The 25,862-nt window shown below is 39.2% G+C and overlaps 1 protein-coding gene across 2 annotated transcripts in view; it reads left to right on the plus strand.

Annotated features, from left to right (window-relative positions):
- clstn2a (calsyntenin 2a) overlaps positions 1 to 25,862 on the plus strand; it is a 157,617-nt gene that overhangs the window by 2,500 nt on the left and 129,255 nt on the right. Inside the window, exon 2 of one of the 2 annotated variants that reach the window (XM_044219521.1) lies at positions 21,099 to 21,192. The exons of the other annotated variant lie outside the window; for it this stretch is intronic. The gene's annotated coding sequence lies outside the window, so the exon portion shown is untranslated. The remainder of the gene's footprint in view (positions 1 to 21,098; positions 21,193 to 25,862) is intronic. 2 annotated transcript variants of the gene reach the window in all.

Genomic DNA, 25,862 nt, shown 5'->3' on the forward strand with positions numbered 1-25,862 from the left:
CCACTAATCATGAATCATATCGCAATCGTAATATCTGTCAAAAATAATCGCAATATGATTTTGTTTTTTACCATATTGTGCAGCCCTAGCTTGGAGACAACCTTACATGACCCAGCTGCTTTTGAAACACCATAAACACAATATTTATTGAGGATGTCAGTGGTTACATTGCTGGTCAGGACTGGCCAGTGATCTGAAGATGATTTCTGTCTACGATAATCGATTAGTGCTTAGGGAGGGCAGCCTTGGTCAGGGCGTTGTATTCAATCAAATCCTCACCCTGTGATAGTCTCACACCTTCGTCTCTCTCTCTCTCTCTCTTTTTCTCACACACACACACACACACACACACACACACACACACACACACAGCGTCAACTGGTGTTGCCTATGAAGGGCAGCAGCGGTTTACAGTGGTATTAATTGGGTCTCTGGAGTGAGAGCGCTGGGCTGACTGGCTGTCTGCGCTCAACCAAACATTATCATTTTTCCCCCTGTTTATAAAAGACCTCAATATGGCTGTGAGCCATAGGGAAGGCTAACTAGGTTTAGACTAAGTTTAGAGAAGGACTTGTTTTCTGTAGACTTCAATGACTCATTCAATTTTCAAAGGTGAATGTGATGTGTGAATTCAGCTTTGATTTCTATATATGCTACTGTATATACAGTAAATCCTCAGTTTCCATTGGCTATGCAATGCACAGGTACATAATCCGGTCTGGTGACCAAATATCATGAATTTGCTTTGACTCAATGATAATAGGTCAATAATAATAGTAACAATAGTAATTTCCTAAGATTTGATAAGACTTGGTAATGTTAAGTAAAGCCATTTCCTCTTAAGGAAAAGGTCGAGACCTCTGTGTGCTGGCTGTATAAGAGAGACGCAGAGAGTGAGTTTTTGTGTGTGTGTAGATTTGGTATTTACAAGCTCTACAAGCTCAGCAGAATACAGTATATACATGAGGCAAAGGCTTGCTGCTGAATACCTTTACATATGAAGTCAGGAAATAGAACAGAGCAGATGAATGCCAAAGAACACAGACTGAGAGGATTAGAGGGGCGCTGAAAGAAAGAAAGGGGGGAGAAAAACATCGGAAAACAAGATCAGATTTATGGGTGTCTTTTCAACAGAGCCGTCTAGCTGCATTATCCTCGCCGGAACATAAATCGTGAAAGCGATGTGGAACGCGGAAGCATAACTCAGGTTTTCCTCTTCTGTGCAATGACTGGTGAAACAATGTCTTGCGGGAACTGCTCTGCCCATCCTGTCGCTCTTTTACGCTTAACTGTCATTCATACCCTCTCTATTCTCTTTCTTTCCTCTGCTTTCTCACTTGTGTTTTTCTCCCTGTCTCTCTCTCTCTCTTTCCTTTTGACTCCACATCAGTTTGGTTGCTCTGCTCCGTTGAACTGATGCCGTTCAGAGGGCAAATGTCATGAGAGAAATGTTTCGTCATTCTGCTTCTCACTTCTTTTTCCAAGCTCGAACAACCTTTGTTCTGATTTCCAGAGCTGCTGCTCTCTCTCTCTCTCCACAGCCATGGATTCAATTCCAAAGTTTTATGGGCTTAAGCGAGATGTATAAATGGGGAGGCAGTCTTCTTTCTGTCTTACTTTGCCTTTTCTCATCTGCAGAGTGTCACATTCTCACTCTATCCCGGGTACCTCTATTACCAACCCCCTCCCCAGTCCCATTTATATTCTCTCCCTCTCCCTTACCTGTCCAGATTTTCCTTGCCTTTTACTCCCATTGTACCTTTTCTCAACCTCCCTCCACCTCAAACCTTCTCTCTCCTTTACTATCCCCAGTTTTGGTTTTTCTAATGCCTCACAAAGGAGATTTTTTTTTTAACTATGTGTAAAAAGCTGTGTGCATAAGTTGTGATGGCAGCCAATTGTGTTGAAAAAGACTGAGTACCCTTGTGCTTTTCACTGGCATTTATAAGTGTGTGGAGGAATGTCAGGTCTGTGTGCTGCTGGAAGGATATGCAAATGAGGGCAAATATGCAAATTAATGTCCTAATTTGGATGTTAATTACTCAGCACGGCTAATTATAATATGTCTGATGAGGCGTAAGGTGGAGGAGAGGAGCGAAATGAAAGGGCTGCCATAGGATGATGTATGTGTAGTGATGAGAGAATGAGTGTTTGTTGTGTGTGTGTGTGTGTGTGTGTGTGTACGTATGAGAGAAAGATAGGTGTTTATGTTTAGGGCTGTGTGTATACGCCAGTATCACACCAGCTGGTCCAATGGCCCCGGTGGGGCTTTCTGGTCAGTACTGCTCAATATGTGGTGGATAAACATTGCATGCAGTGCTGACTTCTGAGAGACACCCTCACACACTGTTCCCCGTTCTCTCACTAATGCATGGACACACATTCACATACTCGGATGCTCCTGTACTTTGAAACTATCTGAGTAAACACTTTTACTTTTTTATTTCTTAATAAAGACACGTGAAATATAAATAGGTGGCTGAAGTGGTGCTGTAGAGGAGACAGAGAGAGTGGGACAGGAGAAACAGTTATGGGAGAGGAAAGGGCAGAAAGAGGCAAAAAAAGGAGAAACATGCTTTTTTTAAAAAAAAACCTTATGATATAATATAATATGCATGTTGATTTTCTATAATAATTTCTTCATAACCCTTTAGCATTCTTTTATTCTTATTTTATGCTTTAGGAACACAAACGTATGAGACATCAAGTGAGTTAGTTAGTTTTTTAAAACATGTTTGGTATTTGCGACTGACATCGGAGACCAATGATGTCATTTGCATGTCCCGAGGGAGATTTATACCAGTAAATAAACAGCTTTACTTAACCTGAGGTTAGCTTCCTTTTACAAAGTTCACTCACCTTCAATTCCTTCTGTAGGTTATGCAGTCCACGTTGCCTGGATCTCCTCCAAACTTTTTTCCTCCCTTTTTTTGGTCCTTTTCAGCACAAATTACACTGCATATAAGCAATGCAAGCTACTAGGTGCAGGATTTGCGGGGTTGTCTACTGCCAGAACTCCAGTTGTTGTTGACCAGTTGTTCAGTGTGTTTTTTCTCAGTCATAAGGTTTATGCTCCTACCTGACTTTCAAATACTAAAAATCTGCGCAAATTGGTGGACACAATCTTTATTTGTGGTTTGTCCAGTTTTAGTAGGTTTCAGCTCATCTTCAGGTTTGTCCCAAGCTTTAGTCAGTCCCACTTCAGAATATATCAGGGTGGAAAGCATTACTTTATTACTTAATTCAGTGCTATACAAGGGCTCAAGAAAGAAGTTAATGCTCATGTAAACTGGATGCAGCTGTGTCACAATCTGTTTGCGCTGCAGCTCCATCATGTCTCTGTTGCAATTAAAATAGCATTTCAGAAGGCGGGGGTCGTCTCCAAGCAGTCATTTCTTCAGCATCCATGTTTCTAATACTGTTTAAAACTGTTTGGCCGGTATTTTTTGTCAAATACACGTTTGAAGCTCATTTGTGATCGATGTGGTAACAGATACATTATGGTTGTTCTTTACTAGTTTTTTACTTTCCTTCTTACTTACTTTACTCTTTATTTTGTATTGGTATTTCCTAAATACTGCATATTAGCTGAATGAAAACTGTAACATTCCCTCTCCTGCTTTACAGATTTTGTCGGAGAAGTGACATAAACAAACAAGAAAAACAAGTTTTGCGTTCTTAAAGAGAAAGTCAATAACAAATCAGATGTATTGTTAAGTAGTTTAATTTAATGTCATTTGTCAGTAAATATTGGCTTTTATATGCATTTCCAAGTGAATTTCATGCTTCACAAATACAAGCTGCTTCTTCAAAAATAAAACAATCTGGTTGACATTGGTGCAGAGGACCAGAATGAAAGTCATTTGGTCTGCATGGCTGTTCTCTTTAACACAGTCCATGAGAGCAGGTGCTACTTTTAACATTTCAACTGATTTCAGCAATGATTGTGTTTGTGCTTATATTCAAATACAAACCTTAGTGGTATTTTATTCAATGACAAAAGGCTGCATTTATGAAAGATTCTTAGCCTTGAGGTTTGTGCTTGTGGCCCGAAGGAAAGATAAAACATGTTATGGCAAATGGATTCTGAAGATAAATCAGTGGCTGCCATTTATTTTCTTCATTATTAGATATATGAGTGCAGTCGCTCATCTTCTCTTAAATCTCTATTTCTCTCAAGTAAAATCTAATAAAATTTTTCCCAATGATTCTGTTGTTTAAATTTAGCTTGTTTGCTCTCACTGACATTACAGTAAAACACTGAAAAATAGCCTTAGTGTTGGCAGCAAGAACAGATCCTAGGGCAAATAAGAATGAGGTTGGGTGCCTCTGAACTTCTATAGAGGTTTTGTGTTAGTGGAAAAATTTATCTTAAGGTGAGATAATAGTCTTCAGATATGCATGCAAAACCACCAGTTTTGAAAATGGCTTGTCCTCAGTCATAGTTCGGCTGAACAGAGCACTGTTCAGCAGTGACTTACAGACTGAACTGAGGCACTGTGCTTCTGTTGTGTCCCATGAGCTGGTGTCATTGAAATGTTTTCTATTGTCTCTATGTACACAGGCCTAGCAATCCTTTATTAAACAATAGACCCCAACCTGTTGTGACTCATGATAAATCCTGAAGTTATGAAGACATGCACCACTGCACCATGTTTTAATTATAATTCTAATACAAACTTATTACCCTGCTGTGTATTTGTACACCTAATAAAATGTGTTAACATTGTAGTGTGTGTTAATTTCCAACCAAATATAAGATACACAAGCACACCCACTCACACATCGATTGAGTCATCTCCCTTTCAAGTTGTCCTGTGTGGGTCTCTTGTATAGTCAATCCAAAGCCTCACTATACACTTTGAAATTGCTTTATATTTGATTTTATTATTGCTTCTGATTCCCTCCCGTAGTAACCATGAAAGAGCCATGTATTTTCCATCATGAGATATGATTCTGGGGATGTTTTACAACCACAGGTTTTCGTGAATATTGAAGAGGTAGGGAACAAAGTGAAACTACATAGTGTAACATCACAGGTGCTACTGCAAGTAATGCCAAAGGGATTTCTTTTAAGTTTTCTAATACTTTGCCTACAAGGGAACTCAGTGTGTGACTGAAAAACAAATGAAACAACAAAAGAATATTTTGAGAGTAGACTGAACTTAACTGTGTGTGTGTCTGTATGTATGTGTGTGTGTGTGTGTGTGTGTGTGTGTGTATGTATGTTCGTGTGGAAAAACAGAATATACAGAAAGAAAGTGTTTGTGTGGTTTTGCGCACACCTTCAGTCACATCCACATGCATACACATGCTCCTGCACCTGGTGTACCTGAAGCTACAATTGCTGCTCAGGAAGAAAGGAATCACAGCAGGGAGGGAAAATGAAAGCATGTCCTCAAGAAGAAAGTTTTTAATTTTCATGAGCCCTCAGTCAGAAGAGTTATCTCTGTTTCTCTCTATCTTCCTGTGTCTTCCTCTCTGACTCTCTCTCTATCACCCCACCCGTCTCTGTCTATGTCATTGACTTTGCCTGTCTTTTCTTCTCACCTCCTGGCAGCAGCACATTAGATATGAGGGTTTAGATTTGTCTGTGTCAGTGCAAATGTACCTGTTTCTCCTCTCGAAACACTTTCATATTTTCATCTTCTCCTTCCTTTGTAAAGCTGCCAGTCTTGAGCCTCACTACAGAGAGTATGTCCTCACCTCTGCCACTGTCCTTCATGTCTCCTCTTTTGTTCTCTTCCTCGTCTGCTGTCTGTCCCCTCGCCTTCCTTACTCAGCCTCTTCTAGTGTTGCATTTATGAATCATTTAGATGATGTAGTTATGAAGTGTAACTATGTTTTAAGGTGACATTGCTGCGTCCAAATCTGTTTGTGTGTGTGTGTAACACATTTGTATATCGTGTCTCTTTGTGTATAATGGATTGTTTGTGCAAAATCCATCTTAGCAACTTATCATGTACCAATATCCCTACCTGAGAGATAATTAGGTGCTTCATGCCTCTCTGGCTTAGATTACATTCATAATTTTATGTAAAGAATTTGTATTACAGGCAAATTAAAAGTAGATTAATTTGCTTGCCTGAGAACACAACATATACTTGTATATATCTTCTTGTAAAGACAATCATGAAAAATTATGACCTCTGATGGAATAGCAAAGGAATACATTTTAATTGATTAAAGTCTCTTCATGCACAACGTGTGCCTGACATACTTAATGAATCCACACTAAAGTGGGAAAAGTTTTTAAGTTATAAAATAAATAATCATATACCATAATGAGAAATGGGCAGTATTTCTTTTGAAATATTCTTGTGTGAAGATGTTTGTTGTTTAGTAAAAAAAAATATGCTCAGAGACAAGTGGGAATAAGAGAAACTGGTTTATTTTCTGTTCTTTCTAAAATTCTGGGCCCTTTAAAAAAAAAGTGTATTTAAGGACAAAACACTTTTTTTTCTTTTTTGTGGTGGGTTCTTTCTTTTTTCTGCTCACCTCGTCCATACTCTTCAGCTTTCATTGTGTTCAGTACAGGTGGGGAAGCTATGACATGTTTTTCAATTAAATTTTATTTGTATAGCGCCAATTCATAACAGAAGTTATCTCATTGCACTTTTCCTATAGAGCAGGTCTAGACCATACTCTTTATAATATTATTTACAGAGACCCATCAAATCCCACCATGAGCAAGCATTTGGTGACAGTGGCAAGAAAAAACTTCCTTTAAGAGGCAGAAACCTTGGACAGAACCAGACTCAATGGCGGGCGGCCGTCCGCCGCTGCCGTGTTAGGTTTTGAGAGAGAGAGAGGGAGGTTTTGGGAAAGTGGGGTGGGAGAGAGAGGAGGCACAATGCAAATACCACCTAGAATTTTTAAAATAGTAGAAATGTAATTGTAGTGTTAATATTAATAAATTAATAATAACAGGAATGACAGCTATAGGAAAAATGACAGTATTAGTAACAGAGGAAATAACTGTAGTAGCAGTTGTCGAACAGGAACACGGGGCAGCAAGTGGCCCACAACCACAGATCCAGACTCTGCAGCTCCGGAGGCAGAAATACCTGCTGAAAGTGACAGAAGGAGAGAGGAGAGAAACGAGAAAGCACAGAACTACAGGAGAGAGATGATGTCGAGTTAGTAACATGCAGTAATAGGATAAAAATGCATACAGATGGAGAAGAGAGAAGGAGAGAGTAAAGAGGTGCATCATGGGACGTCTCCCTGCAGTCTAGGCCTATAGCAGCCTAAGGGATGGTTCAGGGCTCACCTGAGCTAGCCCTAACTATAAGCTTTATCAAAGAGGAAAGTCTTAAGCCTACTCTTAAATGTGGAGATGGTGCCTGCCTCCCAAACTGGGACCTGATTCCACAGGAGAGGAGCTTGATAACTGAAGGCTCTGGCTTCCATTCTACTTTTGGAGACTGTAGGAACCACAAGTAACCCTGCATCCTGGGAGCGCAGTGTTCTAGTCGGGTAATAAGGTATTATGAGCTCTTTAAGATACGATGGTGCCTGACCATTAAGAGCTTTGTAAGTGAGGAGAAGGATTTTAAATTCTTTCTTTTCCTAGTTCTTGTCAGTACATGTGCCACAGCATTCTGGATCAAGTGGAGAGTCTTAAGAGACTTATTCGGGCAGCCTGATAATAAGGAATTGCAATAGTCCAACCTAGAAGTAACAAATGCATGCACTAGTTTTTTGGCATCATTTTGAGACAATATGTGCCTGATTTTTGCAATGTTACGTAGGTTAAAGAAGGCAGTCCTTGAAGTTTGTTTCATGTGGGAGTTAAAGGATAAATCCTGATCAAAGATAACTCAGAAGTTCCTTACGGTGGTGCTGAAGGCCAGGACAATGCCATCTAGAGTAACTATATCTTTAGATAATGTGTCTCTGAGGTGTTTGGGGCCAAGTACAATAACTTCAGTTAACATCAGAGTTTTAGAGTAACATTTAGAATTTAACATCAGAAAATTGCAGGTCATCCTTTATGTCCTTAAGGCATGCTTGAAGTTTAGCTAACTGGTTAGTTTCATCTGGCTTGATCGATCGATAATTGGATATCATCCGCATAACAATGAAAGTTTATGGAGCGTTTCCTAATAATATTGACTAGAGGAAGCATATATATAAGGTGAATAGAATCGGTCCAAGCACAGAACCTTGTGGAACTCCGTGACTAACTTGGGCATGCACGAAGGACTCACCGACATGAGAGATATTAGATATTGGTCTATAATTGGCTAAAACCCCTGGATCAAGAGTGGGCTTTTTAAGTTACAGCTACTTTAAAGGACTGTGGTACATAGCTTGTTAATAAAGACAGATTGAGCATATCCAGTAAAGAAGTGCTAACTAAGGGTAAAACTTCTTTAAGCAGCCCTTAAGCAGCTCCTGTTAGCCGTCTCCCGGCAGCTCCCGAGCAGCCGGGAGACGGCTAACAGAAGCTACCTCTGGTCGGTCCGCACCGGCTACTGGGGGCTGGCTAACTACAGCAGCTAATGATTGAGTTCCACTAAGCCTCGCGTCCAATGCTACAAATAAACTTTATTACATGTACCATTATTACTAAAAGAGGCAGAGGAATAGCTAAACATTTGATACACCGAACAGGAGAGTGAGAGGGAGAGAGAAGCCATTGCTAGTTGCTAAGCTAAAGAACGGTAGCTAGCAAAAATGAATAACGTGTAAACTGTGGGATTAGCGAGAAAGTTGTTAAAAGAAGGAGAGAGCTATGAGTGCTTGAGCAGAACTAGTGTATGTTAAATGTATAGCAGATAGTTAGTCACTGTAATGAAGAATCGAACAAAATTAACTGTGATGAGCTTAGAGCAGCAGAAATACGCTACTAGTAAAACACAAACACCGGTGACCGGAAATGAGACAATACTCTTACCGCAGTACGTCAGCACTTCCTGTGTTTTCTTTGACAGAAAATAAATATATTAAATATGAAGGGACATAAAAAGGCACTTTCTAGTTTAGCAAAGTTTATATATTGTTGCTGTTGCAGAAGTCTAAATACAAATTAACATACAACAACTTACACAGTGTCCTCCTAAGATATTTACTACATACAGTATATTAGATCACTGGAATCATGCTTATCTTATTTATCTACTTAGTACTAAACAGATGAAAACCTGCCATGGTTCAGCACCTTCACAAAAATGGACTTTTCCGAATCAATAGTTACTTAAACAGCAAGTGTTCTCCAGGGACTTAATGACCTCATTTGTGTTATCCACAGTTTTTTGGTCCTCCTCCTCCTTTGCACTCTTCCTATACGATCATCTGACCTTTCAACCAAAACCTGACTGCTGAGTTCATCCTGCTGTTGGTTCTTCACCAAGCTGTTTAACTCATAATCACACACAACCTCACTGCTTTCCACCTCTCTTTGTCTCTCTCTCTACCTCTCTTTCTCTGTTTGTCCCCAAGGAATGAGCAGTATTTTACCACCCACCACTCTTGTGTCAGCATAGCAACATTTCCCATCAAGTCCATGTCACAACAGATGAGTTTTAATTTTTACTTACTCTGGTGTAATGACATTTTCTGTTTATTTTATTCATGGTCCACAGCTTTTGCTATTACAAGTCTGTTCTCTGTCAGCAAAAAATCCTATTAATCTTTCTTGCAATTTCAGCATTGTTTTTGCGCAGTCTGATAATGGTGCTTACCCAGGTTTTTCGAGCTCATTATTGTTAATCGATTGACGTTCATAATCGCAAAATGAAACATCCCTTTTATCAGCAAGAGTTTGGCTGGGCCTTTGTGCATTCCAATGTACAAAATCTCATACCAGCTTACACTCATATACGACAATGACATTCTTGTCTGGCGATATTTCCTCCTACAAGCTGACAAAGAGAGACTGAGAAGAGGGTGTTATTTTTAGTTGACTAGATGACCACCATAATTTAGTGCATCAGTTTCTGAATCTTTTTGTTGAACGAAAAGGTAAATAAATTACTCCCTCCTCTATCTCTGTCTGTCTGTCTCTCAAACAATCAAGTCTGTTCTGTCTGATTAGACAGAGGCAGCATGTCGCAATCTACCTCTTTGTCCCTCCCTCCAGCCACATTCCCACTTCCTCAGGCACATTCATTGCCATTCTCTTCCTGTCACCAGATGCCTTCTGACTTTTTCTCCTGTCCAAGTCATCTCACTCCCACAGCCAGCCACTACCTCTTGTCCTGCAATAACCTCTTTCCTTCCAGTCCCAGTCACCTGACCTTCCCCGCCCACCTGCTCACATGTTTCCACTCTCCCTCATCAGCCCTGCAGACACTTAACCAGCTCTTTCCCATTAATACTCTGCCAGTTCATCCTAGTTGCGTTATTGGTTTTTGCTTTTGGTTTACCTGGACCTGTATGGCCTTGTTCAGACTGCCAGCCCAAATCTGGTTTTTGGCATATCCAGATTGATTTTAGAAAGTCTGGACAGCAAAAAAACCATATTAAATACGGAGTGACAGAAGTGCATCAGAGGAGGCATCATATCAGCCTCCTTCGTTGCTGCGTTTGTCTGGTGCGACGAAGGAGTTCTGCACTGCGGCTTGACAGTGCGAGTGTTGGGAGGGCAAGATGATTGACCTCCATTTCTCATGCTTCTGTGTTGGAAAGCCGCGTCACCAGCGTACGTAGTTACTGACACCTACGTTGTTAACACAGCAACCCATGCAGATAGGTTGGTGATGTCTGGACACACAAATCCGATCTGATCACTTGCAAATAACAGTGCGGACAGTCTGTATTAAAGATATGATTTGCCTGCAGTCTGAACAAAGCCTACCTGCCTATTACTTGTCTGCCTACCTGTACCGGCCTGTAAGCTGCATCATTAATAAATCACTAAAGTCATCCTGCTGCCTTCATCTGAATTTGGGTCCAATCCTGTATTTCCTAAGCCGTGATACAGCAGACATCTTTGACACATTTGTATGATGTTTTTGTGAGACAGTAAAATTACTCCTTCTGTGTTAAATAAACTTTTATGCATAGTTTTTTTAAAAGACAAAGGCATTCAGATCAAAGAAATGACGATCTTCCAAACAAAAAGCCTGGCAAGAAGAAGTAACAACGTCCTCTTCAGTCTACCTGTCACAATTAACCCACAACTGAACTGTTAAATTTCTAATAAAATGCCAAGGCTTTGTGTGTGGATTTCTCACCCCCATACCTCTGTGGCACTTCTCCTCTGTAATTATTGTCAATTTTCTTCACAAGCAGACAATAACTTTATTGTATTGAGTTGAAAAGACAGCACCACCATAATGGCATGTCAGAGTGGAGTGCAAAAATTACTTTTGATTTGTTAAAAACAGTCATTCTTCTTGCTATGGCAACATACTCTTAATATGCTCCTGAGACATGCTCCTGAATACTATAGTCAAAAATGTTCTTTCTCTTCCAGATTATTGGAGGAGTAAATTCAACTCTACAGGCAATAAAAACTTAACAGCTTTCCTTTTTCCATTTATGCGATCCACTGGCAACATCGACTGTTCCTGAAATATGTTGTATATTTATAAAGCAATGGGTCAAATTGGAGCACATTGCAATGACAAATGTGTCGTTTATAAGCCTGTTACACTGTGTTGAATATCTGTTATCATTCACCTTTAAAGCTTGGATTGGTGGTGTTTTGAACCTATGATTACACTTTATTACATGTCACAGGAGAAAGTGTGTTTTTGTAAAGGAAATGCAGAGCCCCAGAGGCAGTTGTGTGGAGTCAGGGGGAGTAGAGGGGAAGAGAGGGTCACAGATGAAACAGAGAGCACTGATCACACTGCTGATGTATTATCATTAAAACACATCATCAATCCTCTCTCCTCCCCTCCTCTCCTCTCTCCCTGTGTGACCGCTCACCCATTATATTTTATTTAAAGTAATTGACCAAAAAGTGGTTCTTTTCATCAGAATGGAAAGTGCTCTTTTTGGCAGCTATGGCAGCTCCAAGCTTTCAATGTAGGGATGTAATGGCTGTTTGCCTTTATTGGACATGTGTGTGTTGTTTCTCTACCTACCTCCTTCACACCTTCTCTCACACAACTGCCCTTTTACCCCCATGGCCCTTGCACTGACATCTTCCCTCCTTCCCTTATGCACATTTAAACGCACACACATACACTTACACATTCACTTAGCAGCTCCTCAGGCTCTGTAATAAGGCTGCTGTCCTCCCCAGTAAGAGGAGTCAGTGAGTGTGAGTGGAGTGGTCCAAGATGGCAGCTCCATAAAGGATCAGACAGATGCTTGTGGATGAGACAAATCAGGGAGAAGATGGCCAGCTTACTTCTCATTAACCCCCTGACCTTTGTGTTTGTTCCGTCTTTCTGTCCACTTGGATGACTGATACTGTAGGATTGCTCGCATTGGTAGCAACGAGGCTGAGGTGTCATACAATATTCAAGAGCTACACTGTTTACCTCTCAAGGTTCTGTTTGCTCAAGCATCATTTCTTTATTTAGACAGTAGCCTGTAGAAGCAAAGTTAAGTGGAAACACTGGTAACTTCTTTGGAAGTCGTGACAGAAATTCACCATCTTGGATTTTACCGGCTCTTCCAGCCATTCTGTTGAATACTGTCATTATATTCAGGGAACTCTCTTCTTTTAGTTCTGCATTATTTCGACTGACTTTGAGAAATGAGGATGACTTTGTAGCCATGGTGCGATTTGAAAAAATAGGAGCTGGTGATGCTACCCTCTTTGTAATTGCAGAATATGTAATTCATCCCTGTTGTCAGATATTGATTTTAGGAGAAAAGTGATGATAAACAATGTTTTCTTTACCACCCTGATCCCTGTGGTAGATTAAAACAAACTGCTGAGAGTAATGTGGCTTGACTTATTATTAAATTCTGAAAATACCCTCTTCTAACTTGCATTATGGGAGTATAATACTCCAAATATATCACATTCCCCCCCTGTTGCGACCTCACTACCCAAATGTCTTATGCTGAGAGATGATGTAGAAAACAAATGCCATGAAGAAAATATTGGCAACACGTGAAATTTCACATAAATGTCTTTCCTGCCTCAGAATTACAGTTTATCTGGCAAACCACTGAAGTCTGAAGTGTTGAGTTGTATCTTATTACCAGATGTACAATGCAGAATGAATATACTTTGCTAATATACTGCTTTCACATTGCAGCAGACTGACATCATTTGCCATCTAATTGTTTGAGAACTATCCACATACACAGTCGACTTGCTGACATTTTTAAGTAATATCAGGTTGGGGTAGAGCCTTACCGCAGCAGCTCAGGTTCAAATCCAACCCGTGGCCCTTTGCTGCATAACCCCCCCCAAAAAAAATCTTAACAAAATAAATAGGAAGTTCAAGTTAACTATTATTATACAGTCTGTCCTATGCAAGTGCCAGTCACCTCCAGTGTCCATGTATTGAACCTCCAGCTTTCTTGTTGAAGTTGAAAGAAGAGATGGAGGACATAGATGCATCAGAAAATACAAAATTGAGAGAAAATAATCCAACCATAGATGAGAAGAGAAGGGCTGGAAGAGAGACAATGTGAAGAGGGTACAGAAGCCAAGGACAGGAGAGAAGCGAGATGTTGGAGAGAGAGAGAGAGGCAGAGATAAGGAAAAGAATGAGAGCATCATGATGGAAGATAAAGGGAGAGAGGCTACGCGGTGTGGTGATGTTTGCCATTGCAACTCATTGTTTGGCGGTGTGAACGGTCGGCGGCAAGCCCCAGAGCGATTCATCATGATTATGTGGTGGTAGGCAGGTAATGTCACAGCAGGCAAGGCTGGGCACACTAGAGGCGGAGGCTGCAGCTATTTCTGGGCATCTGTCTTTGCCAGCCGGGGTCTAGTTGTTCACATCAGCCTGCGTTGTGTCTCTGCTGTGCCCTCTGGATATCTCTGTTTTTTGTTTTTCTTTTTGTATTTTCTTATTTTCTGTTTGACTCTTGAAACTGTCTGGTATGTGGGTAGTGCTATTTGTTCTGCATGCCCAGATGTGTTGCTTTTATATTTACAAATTGATAGTGTGTTTTAGCTTTCTGTGTTGATGTTTTTGGTTATTTTTACTCCCCACTCCTGTCTGTCGTGTCACACAAAGCTTCCGTGACTCATTAAAGATGTTTTAAATGTCAAATGTCAATTTCTGTCTCCATCTGTTTGGCTCTCTCCTCCCTCTCTCTCCCTCTCACCCCTTTTCTGTGATTCTCTATCTTTACCCTTCTCGTGTCTCTGACTTCTTTGGTGGCATTTGCTGTCATTTCAAACCTTGATCATTTACATCTCTTTTATGTTTCTCTCTTTACCGATCCCAGTCAGCCACCTTCGCTTCTTCCAAAAACAGCTCACACTGTGCAGCGTTGAACTTTATTGCTTGTTTGTCCAAATGTCAGCAGTTTTGTACATAAACCTGATGTTGTTGTGTGTGTGAACTTGTCTCTGGCGCTTGTAACTTTTTGTATGTGTGTATGCTTGCAGCTTTTCGTGTTCATCACATTCTTGCGGGTGGGTGTTTTTGGAGCAGTCAAACACACACACACACACACACACACTCCCACATACATATATACAGTTTAATGTCATGTGCACTTCCTGTACACTAAGTCTCTAATGCATAGTGTGGTGGTAGGGAAGTCTAAATGATTAATGATCGCCTCTGTGGTGTGTCTGCCAAGGCTGCAGCTAAAACCAGTGTCATTCTCTCTTACTGCTGTCACTCCATGAATATTGTATGGACTTGCTTGCCTCAAAAATAAGTCCAGTTCTCTACATCTACCACCAATTGGTCATGTTTTAATCCATCTTATTGTCCAGCCAGTACACACACTGTAGTTTATTTTGAGTCAATTCCACATACATCTTCCCAATGTCGTAAACACTCACTGCCTCACCAAATGTTTATTAATCTGCACCTGAAATTGTCCCTAACAGATGCACAATGTACTTTGAATGTGGGTAACATTTGCTAAAAACTACAGTATCCAGTTGCTTTAGAACTTAGCCTTTTTAAAACATGAAACTATATATTTATGAGCTGTTTTTAAAGATTTACGCCTACAGTAGGAACAAATTGACTCGGGGCTGAGTGCCACAGACAGGGGAGGGAAGTCAAACATTGGAAAGCTCTTCCAGAGCCACAGAAGACATTATAAAACTGTTTTCCCAGGCTGAGTTGTGACAAGTAAACTGAACTTCATGAGTAAAATCAATGAAATGCCCCTTTTAAGATGGAGTTACGTATAAAGATGTCATAGTACTGGACACATTGTTGACTAATAAATCATTTCTAAAGATGCAGTGCACAAACTCCATGGCAATAAGCATTTAGCACCAAAGATGCCAAAGATAAAAAAGAGATGCAGATTACTACTTCATGTTCTATTAAACTATGTGCCTAAACTGGGGAGGTATTGTCAAAGTCATCATCTATTATAATCACTGAGTCGACAGTCTGTATTACTGAAAAGTATTAGCGTGTTAGCGTGCTGCTATGTGCCCTTAGGTGCTCTGGAATATGATTACCTGTCTGCATTGTTGCACTGTCAGCACAATCTTGGAGGCAAACAGAGCAGAACGTCATTTTGATTTTTTTTTTTTTATCCTGACATAGTGTGCTTGGACAGCTGCTTAGCAGAATGTGTATACTGTATGCTTCTCTCTACGATTTTGTACAGAGGTACTGAAATATAAGTGCGTGTGCGTATGTCTGTGTTGTGTGTGCCTGTGCTTTCTGTGTTTTGCAAAGTTTTCTCTAATTACCTTCTCTTTCAAAGTAATGTTGATTTTGTTCTTAATTGCATTACTCATAGACATAACAACCGAAATCAACACCGTCTCACCCAGCCCTTTACTGTCATCAAACCTACAGTGCGCTTGCATACATCTCTGGATAACACTCGAGATAATGAATAACTGTATAACATCCATCCTTAACATACATCAAATGACTGAACTCAAGGTGAGAGTGATGTATGACAAATTGCTTTCATTAACACTAACGTTGCAGTTGGGGGTTGGGTTTTCCCTTCAAATTTCTCTTTGAAAATGATTAAGTGGCCTAGTTATAGCCTACATTATATGTTACTTGTGAAAACTTTTATTTATTTTTGTAACTAGGTTGTCTGTGATGTTATTTATAGCATCTAAATTTCCACAGAGAGTTTCCTTCAGTGTTTATAGTGTCTCCCAGTTCTGGTAAATATGAAACTGACTTCTCCTAGTGTTTGGGTAGTATCCCAAAGTGTTTTGTATAATTTTGTAGAGGGTAGAGCCAGACCAGCAGTGGAATATTGAGAAGGATAGTAATAGTGGTATTTGAGAGTTAAGAAATCTGAAAATGATCTGCCAATACTTGTTTTTTAAACATATACACATTACACAATAAAAATGTTTGATTATGATCCCTTACATTAAGTTATTAAAGAACAGTGACCAACATTTTACACTTGAAAAATAAACCTTCTAGTGGACAAACTATGTAAAAGCAAGACTGTTCCTAATGACCTGAAACCTGTCTTTGGCATATCCGTACTGCGATTTATTGTTACTCACTGGCTGACATGTATGCAGATACCGATATGTCTTTGATAAGATAAAATCGGCTGATGTATCGAACATGTCCAGATATTGGTCGGCTTTAGTGGAGGGGGAACTGTTGTGGCAGAAAAATTAGGCTAGATAAGGGATACTTATCGAAAATATTTGTTCATGTTATGTGTTTATGTCAAAAAATAAATATCGGCCGAGATATTGTCAGTTTTTTTAAACTCTTAAATATTGATTTTGGTACAATCGCGATCTAATGTAAATTTCTAGTTTATAAAATGTTCATGACTTGATGTGTTGGGCCCTGCAATAAGGCCAGGGCTAATGGATGGTGTTTAAATATATGACTAAATTATGCCCAAATTTTCACTTCCAGTTCACCATTTTAGAGTATTTAGAAGTCAGTCATAGCCTTCTTTTTGAGCTAAGACCATAAAAAGGTCTAAGCTTATCAGAGTTTTTAATAGATGAGACACATTTGCCTTAAGTGTCTAAACACTGATTAGCTATTCATCGTGCTTCACTCCTGTTTAGGCTTCAAACACCAAGCTACATTTCAGTGATGCAAAACAGTGTGAGAGAAAGCAAGTGTAGCTGTGGCAAAAACTGAAACATCTTTCAAGTAATAAATTGAGCAGATGTTGAGTTATAAACAGTGTCACACCCATGGTATTATTTCCATTGACACAATAGGGAAAAAAACCTCCTGAGCATCCTTTCTTTCACCGATAATGGCAGCATTTAATTTCAAATGGTTAATGGGCTATTTGGACATGGGAGTTGTTGTGGAGCATTAAAAGGAAGCTGCTGTGATTACCTTGATCACAGTCATTTCACTGGACAATATCAGTCTGTTTTCCCTAAGAGTATCTGGTCAACAAGAGACATTAATGGAACCTGTTTTCTCTAATGCTCAGGTGAAGGGGGTGACAGCTTTCAGATAAATAGCTCATAATCCTTTAAATATTGTTCTCTTTTTTGCCTCTCTCTCTTCAAATGTTCTGTTCAAGTTGTGACCTGGGAGATGAACAAATTGTCTGTTTATTTCAACCTTAACTGCTTACCAACAAAAATAAATGGAGTCACAAATGATTCAGTTCGTCCTCTATCATCAACATCGACTACTGGTCATGAGAGGCTGTGCTTTTCTTCTCTCACAGTGTCAAATTATTAGAAAATACAAGAAAGAAAAAACATTCAAATTGAGCAGCAGATTACATACAGTAAATCTGAATATTTGCTACTATTTGGACAAGCATATACTTCTGGTAGTAATATGCATCTTTTAACTGAAAAACCACCATCACTCTCTCCCTAATAGCCCCTCTATACTCATCTATCTCTTTCAAACTCTCATTCACTCTTGCAAGGCCATTTGTAGATTGATTAACAGTGGGCTGCACATCATATTAATCTGAAAGGTAAAAGTATTTACTAATGTGACTTTTCCCTCACTTCCCAAGCTTTAAGGTCCTTCAATGGCCCTTTGAGGTGATATTTTTTTTAAATAATCAAAAGGAATTAAAAGGAGTTAAAGATTAAAATAATGTGAAGCATCAGTTAACACACTGCTTTGAAAATATAATCTACTACACGCAGGGCGGCCTCTATAGACTAAACTTTGAAATGAAAGCCAGCTTCTAATTACACATTTAATATAGTTCAAATTTTCAAAATTCATATAACTAAACAAAAAGTCAAAGTGATGACTGTCAAAAGAATCCTCTTCATATCTTCAAGACATTACAGTCTTTCTGTAAAATTTCTTGTACGGAAATTGTAAAGTCATCACTGAAAACAATGACATTATTAGCTGCTTTAATGTTTGTGTTGTCCAGTGATTGTTCTCAATGTCAGATTTAATACATAAACAATTTCCAGCACAATTTGTTAACCCTTATCTTTGTTGTAGTCTTTAATTTTTCCTCCTTCCTGTGGGATTTCAGTGCTGCCCTGCAGTATTCAAATAAATGTCAATAGGTAGCAGCAGAGGAAGGGAGGAAATTAAATTTAAATTCAATGAAATTTTTATTTGTATAGCACCAGTGCTTTATATAAAAACTAAATAAAACAGCAAAAAAGTGCTCATAAACAGAAACATCCATTCATACATACACATATACATACATACATGCAAACATACATACTGTACAAAATACGGTATGTTTATTTAAGAAAATGCTCGACTGAAAAGGAAAGTCTTTAGTTTGGTTTTAAAAGAACACAGTGTTGGAGCAAGTCTAAGATCAGCAGGCAAACTGTTCCATTCCTTAGTGCTGAATGCAATCTCACCAGACTTTAAAAATGCCCATGGAGGACATTTCCACCTTGTGACCGGAGAGATCTGCTGGGATTGTAAACTGACAGCATGTCTGAAATGTACTGTGAAGCCAGACCAGCAAGTACTTTATAAACCAAGATGAGGATTTTGAATTGTATTCTGAAAACAACAGGTAGCCAGTGAAGGTTTCGGAGGACTGGAGTTATGTGGCCTGATTTTTTTGTCCTGGTTAGTACTTGTGCAGCTGAGTTCTGGAAAAGTTGTAGTCTTTGGATTGTTTTGTTAGGGTTATGGAAGACCCATAAACAGAGAATTGCAATAGTCCAGCCTGCTCATGACAAATGCATGCATGAGTTTCTCTGAGTCAGACTGGGAAAGAAAACCTCTGATTTTGGAAATATTTCTGAGTTGGAAAAAAGCAACCTTGGTGATGTCGTTGATATGATCATTCACCATCCATGGTTACTCCTAGGTTTTTAATCAGTTTACTTGTTTTTAGTAACCGGGATCCAGGTCAAGGGACTCACAGACCAGCTGTATCTGGGCTTTAGCACCCACAACCAAGATCTGAGTTTTCTCTCTCTTCAGCTGAAGGAAGTTTGCCGCCATCCAGTGGTTAATTTCTTCCAACCAGCTGACTAGGGAGTCTATGGGTTGGAAACAAGCGGCACCCTCCGGGCCTGAAAAGTGAAGCCAGTGTGGAAGTGCCTTAAACCTGCATTCTTTCTAATGGCCAACAGGGGCGACTCCACTGACTGCAAAAAGAAGTCAAATTGTGTAGAAGTCTATGAGAAAATGATCCGACTTCTCACTTGATTTGTTACCTCAATAAACACTTTCCTAATGAGTTTATGGTCTCAATCGCTAGTTTCAAGCCTTCTTCAATACAGCATGATGTTCATTTTGTAAATTATGGGCTTATTTAGAGTAAAATAGACGATAAAACATGTTAGGCTTTAGGGCAGTAGTCCACAAACCAATGGGTGACGTCATGGTGACTACGTCCATTTCTTTTATACAGTCTATGGGTTGGAAGTCATAAATGGATAGCAAGATGAGAAGCTGCGTGTCATCGGCATAATTATGGTAGCTAGTGTTATGTTTGCTGATAATGTAGCCATGGGGAAGCATAAATAAGTTAAAAGGACCCAGGATGGAGCCCTGCGGGACCCCACACACTAATTTGTGTTGGAGTGGATGTCTCCAAGAGTGACAATGAAGTATTGATTACGTAGATAGGATTCAAACCACTGGAGAACCATGCCAGATAGACCCACCCAGTTTCTTAGCCTTTCCAGCAGGATCCCATGATCCACTGTGTCAAATGGAGAGCTTAGGTCTAGGAGTATTACAACTTTTTACTGTCACTGTTGATTCTCATGTCATTAACAACTTTTAAAAGAGCGGTTTCTGTGCTATGAGATGTGTGGAAGCCAGACTTGAATTTATCATCAATATTATTATCTGTAAGAAAGAAGTTCAGTTGCTGATATACAACCTTCTCGATAATCTTACTCAGGAACAGAAAGTATCAGAGGAATCAGCAGGGGCGGGGCTAATGAGTTTATTTTGTGGGTGTTTCAAGCTTCTGTTGTTGTTCCTGAGGGTGTTTTTGAAGATGTCCACCTCCTCTCAGCTTTTCGACAGTCTCTTTTGAGCTGCTTTATGATCTCGGCTTTTCTCCACGGGTCTTTACACTTGCTAGAGTTTTTTTTATCTCAGTGGTGCAGCATTATTCATAGTCTATCAGAAGAGAATTAAAGCGATCAGCCAGGACATCACAAGTACTGCACTCAGATAAAGGCAGCAAGGACTTTCTCACTTGAGAAAGTGAGTTTGAAAAGACTGTAGTGATCTTTCGCAGAAGTAGCGTTTCTTGACATGCCTATTGGTGATAGCTCGATCAGCAGCTAAGAGCACACTGAAGAAAAGTAACGGCCTGACAGTGCAACATCATTGACAGTACTTATTGTGATCAATACCTATGGAAATGACAAAGTCAAGTATGTGTCCATGCTTATGAGTTGGTTCCATAACATGTTGGGATGTCAGGATATTTGGGGCTGATCACTGATCGCTGGAAGCAGTATCAGCTGATACGGATCATGTAGTCTATTTGAAGCTATTTATTATATTATTTATTTATTTAACTATTCTTAACTATTCGCCTTTTTCTGTTTCTCTCCCCTGTTGACTTTCTTCATCAGCAGTATGTTTTATAAAGTTGCCCAAAAAACACAACTCACACCTGTGATTCTGTTTTCACAGCAGTAGGTGAGCCACATGTGGAGGAGGCTTGCTGTTAATGATGTATCGAAACGATCGAACCAACGTGGTACTGAATGACATCGGCACCAACCAGGTGTGTTCACTTTTCACTGTTGGTTTACTGGTTGGTCTTCTAACATAATACCAGTTAACGTCTCTCTCTCTGTGTTTCTCTGCAAAATGCGGTCACCGGCCGTTATTATACCTGGGTGGCATTGTGTAATCTAATTGGCTCTTCTGATTGGCCTTTATAGAGCTCACCAATCAAACAATTTAGAATGAATATCGGCTGATAACGATTGGTGGCCGATCAATCATAGCACCCTTAGAGTTTAAGCTTTTAGAAATTTGGTGGCAATATTGGATGAGATGGAAGGTTTCACACTCACGCTAGAGCCATGTCACCTAAACTGTGCACATGGGCATGTGCGCTTACAGCAATGGCGCAAGCAATAATCAGCATAGTCCAGCCCTACATGTTTGAGCTGTCTGATTCGGAATCAGATCAAGTCCCCGACAATAGATGCTCTGTGGCCAGCACTAAACCCCTGTGGCCGAAAATAGACAACTGCGGCCGAAGCTTAACATCCACAGCCACCAATAATCACCTGCGCACGACGCTCACGTTGGGTGTAAATAGCCGAATAGCTGCTTGTGACCATTAAACATAAGATCAGATATAGGCGATATATGGTTAGCTAGTTAATTGCAAAAGGCAAAGTAGAGACGAGTTGGCTCAGACTCAAAGAGGCAGTTTGAGTGGGAGGTTTTGTTGCAATTGTTTATGTGGGAAAACTGATGTGGATTTTTTATGATTGGTTTGCGGAATTAATTGCGGAATTTTCATAATATATATCAGAGCATAACCATGCCCAATTCAAACCCAATATCAGGAAAGTTTACAAAAAGTTGAATTTGGATTGAAACTAATTTCTAATACTTTTTAGATGCTGTCTATTATATACATAAGACCATAAATGACGGAAGGCTATTGTGGATTTGTTTCCAATGGTTTTAAATATTATATTGCCTTAATAAACCATAATTTATTAAATGGTTTGGGTCTTCCAGCCAAGCTGGATCCCACCCTAAAGTGTGTTGTATTGGCCTCCGACCTGGTTTGGGGTCACCCTTGTCAGAGATATCATCATCGAAGGATGGGGCTGCTGGTTTTTCTGGGGCTTGTGTTGTCACTTCTCATCACTTCTGTTTCAAACATTTCCACGTTCACTTTGTGTGAAGCAAAATGCTGACTGTAGGACTAGTTAACATGCCTAGACTGTTAGTCAGGCAATCAACAACTTTGCATTAAAAACTTAATGAAATTAAAGACGTGTAGTGAATTTGATGCAATATTCTGGGGACAACACCACCTGGTGGGTTTATAATAAGCTAAGGTTAATACACGGGTGATTGTCTTTGGCAGAATAGTTAATTTTCATAACCGGTACCCTTCATCATCATATTGCCTGATTGTTAAAGGGTGGTAAGGGAAATATTGCTTCATATCCTCTGCTTTTACTGTAGTTCAAACTAAAAAAGCACATTAACATGTGCAACTCAGGTGTCTACAGTACACCGAAACATATGTTTGATTTGTACATGAACATTCTGTAAGTACAATAAATTGTGATGCCGTATCTTTGGAAACAAAAAGTCTGAGTCATTTTGAGTGTATGTCCGTGGAGTGGTTTCTAACCTCTCTCTGTCATTTTGTCTTTTTCTGCAATGTGTTCTTTCTCTGCTCTGACACAAGATAAGAGTAAAATACATTATTGGACAACCGAATGATTTCTGATTTGATTTCACTTCCTGGAAGAATGAGTTAGGCAGACCAAAACAGCCTGGGCGAGAGAAAAATAAATAATCCTTCCCTCTCTCTCCTTATTTCACTCCCTTCTTCCTAAACTCCTTTCTTCTCTCCTTTGTCTCTCTTTGTACCTTCACCCTGAACAACTTTGTGGCTGGGTAGTGGGGGTGAGTTGTCACATGTAGTATTTCTGTGATGAATGTGTTGCTGTTGTAGAATTCTCAGATGCTCAGTTTTATTCCACTCATCATTCAAGTTAAATATTCTCAAAAACTTCCTTTTTTTGTCTCAGCAGGCTACCACTACGTATGTGCTATGTGAACTTAGCCTTTAAATAGTGTACTATTAATCCCTTTTATCATATTTTGTAATGAGCTGTCTATTTTTGTCTTTGTTTCTTTTAATCTTTTGGGGAACTCTCAAGGAAATGTTTAGAATTGAATTATTATTTTACGTTGAACTGGTTGGTTAAATAAGCCCCATGACATTAGCAGTTAGCTGATTTTCTTCTAACTTGAATCAATAGATAAATAAATAAATTCCTCATTGCTGTATATGCTCATTCACACCGAATGTTTCTATTCTTGCTTAAGAGGTGATAGTGAATAGCCCTTGTTTTTTCAACTTGCTGTCATATCTACATAGTTATTTGGCATTTGTTTAGCTTTTTGCCAGACATTAAAGTGAGGAGAGGCAGGAATATTCAAGTGGAATGAGGTCCAGCAAACAAAGATTTAACATCAAGATTCTTGTTTTTTTTTCTCATCGCTTCCTCGACCCTTTCTTTCCCTTCTCCCGTAAGAAAGCTCTCGATTAACTTCTATTCTTACTCTCACTCCTCTTTCTGGGGTCGCCACAGCGAATCATTTGCCTCCATCTAACCCTGTCCTCTGCATCTGAAATTGAAAAATCTGTCTGTTTGTGTGTGAAAGTGGACGTAGTTGTGGAAATGAATGACAGTCACTCTCAGCTAGCATTGTATTTTGTTGATGGATTGCCGCAGTCAATTTCACAAAGACACATTTCAATATGACGAAACATGAAGGAGCTTCGAGAGAATTTCATCAAGTCCTTTACTTTAGTCTGTGACTAAAGTAAATCGAACCACAAATGTCTACTTGCACAACTTGAACTGCATCTTATAATATTTTAGTTTGAGGATTGCTGTTAAGATTGCATAATTCTTTACTGCTCCTAATATCACATACTTTTCCTTCTCAAATGAAGCAAACTATATGTAAATGCTGCATTATAATGTTACCCAAGTTTCTCCCAAAAAAAACTAGAAAAATGCTGCAGTACAAATGATGCTCTTCTCTACCTCTTCGTCCACTTTCTTTTTTCTGAATTGATCCTATTGATTGAGAGATAATGACTCTGTCAATACAGCTTTGAGCTGAAGTGACTAAGTGGTCCACAAAGCTTTGAACTATTACTGTAAAAAAGACAAAACTAAGAACTGACTTCTCCATACAGAAGTCTGCATCTTTTTTTCAGACTGTATGAAAGTAGGAGCTGACACATTTTCCTCCTCATCCTCGAAACCTTCTCAGACAGAAATTCTGGAATCAACAAAATGTGTTTAAATGTTCAGTTTTACATCTGGACCATACTCAGGAAGGAGCAGATTCCATTTCTGCTAATGAAAAAGTGAGAATTAAATTACCTTTTTTGTAAAGACAGAAATATTCGGATTGATTTTTGCCCAAAGTGCTACTTTAGCTTTTCACCACACACAATGTAGCATGTTATTTTTAGTCTGTGTAGCTTCATACCCTTAACTCAGGTCATACTACTTAAATGAAGTCCAGGTAATGGAAATGTGTAAAAATATAGAAAGAATTTTTAGATTATTAATACTATTAGGAATGCACCGATATATCGGCCGATATATTCAAAGATAGTGTAATAAAGGGCTGAATCACATTAAAACAGTTCAGTAATTGTTTTTATAATGAAGATTTCTTTGTTTCCCTGTCACAAAAGGGGGAATAAATAACAACAAAAACAAAATAAACAACAACAAAAAAACATAGGTATCGGTATTGGCCCAGAATTTCACAATTGGTGCATCCTCAATTATTATTCAAGCTGCCAGTGTTTTGAAAATTGTCATAAGATGTCAGCTTTCCATTCTACAATGAAAAAGAAAGTCACAACTGTTGTTACTTAGCTCTACACTTTTGAATTTGTAAAAAAGGCCAATGAGATGAATACAGATTTAAAATGGTGACAGCATTGCAATACTTAAATTTAGTTTCCATTATTATTCTGAGATACTAGCAAAGCAGAGCACTTTTTTTGTTTTATCACTGAAAGATATTCTTAGTGTCGATGCAGGTGTGTCGTGAAGGCTGACCATGTGGTGCAGTTTTACAAAGCAGCTAAAAGTGAAGAACATGCTGTGCATAATATATGATGTTGTCAGTCATTTAATAACTTGCAATAAGTCTGTATGGGCTACTGTAATAACTATTTACTGTGACATTAGTACTTTACCCTCCTTAGTTGTTTGATCCAGTTATTTAATGAAATCCATTCGTTCATTTCAGCTGAAAATGGGCAGTGCTTACACATTGGGCAATTTCACTTGTTCCAAGTTGTTAGACAATCTGTCCTGGAAAAGTTAATTTGATCCTTTGATTTATTCTACTTAACATTCTGATGCTACCCAGGTGTATGAGTCATCTTGATAAAATCCCCTCTCACCCTTTTCCTCCCTTCAGCTCAGATTTAATGTTTAAAATGCCACGATTGTCTAATTGAGACTCTTCCAAAATTAGAGGAAGAGAAAGGTTGAGAAGAGAGAGGGAAAACAAATAACACAAACTGCAGGAGTGGAAAGCGGGGTCATTGATCATTTCAGACAGCTGATAGAAAAACCAGTTGCCTTATTCATGAATAAATGATCTTAAATGAAAAATACAACAGTTACAGAGATAATGTAATTACTT

This window comes from Siniperca chuatsi, linkage group LG13, assembly GCF_020085105.1.
Source record: "Siniperca chuatsi isolate FFG_IHB_CAS linkage group LG13, ASM2008510v1, whole genome shotgun sequence".
NCBI lineage: Eukaryota > Metazoa > Chordata > Actinopteri > Centrarchiformes > Sinipercidae > Siniperca > Siniperca chuatsi.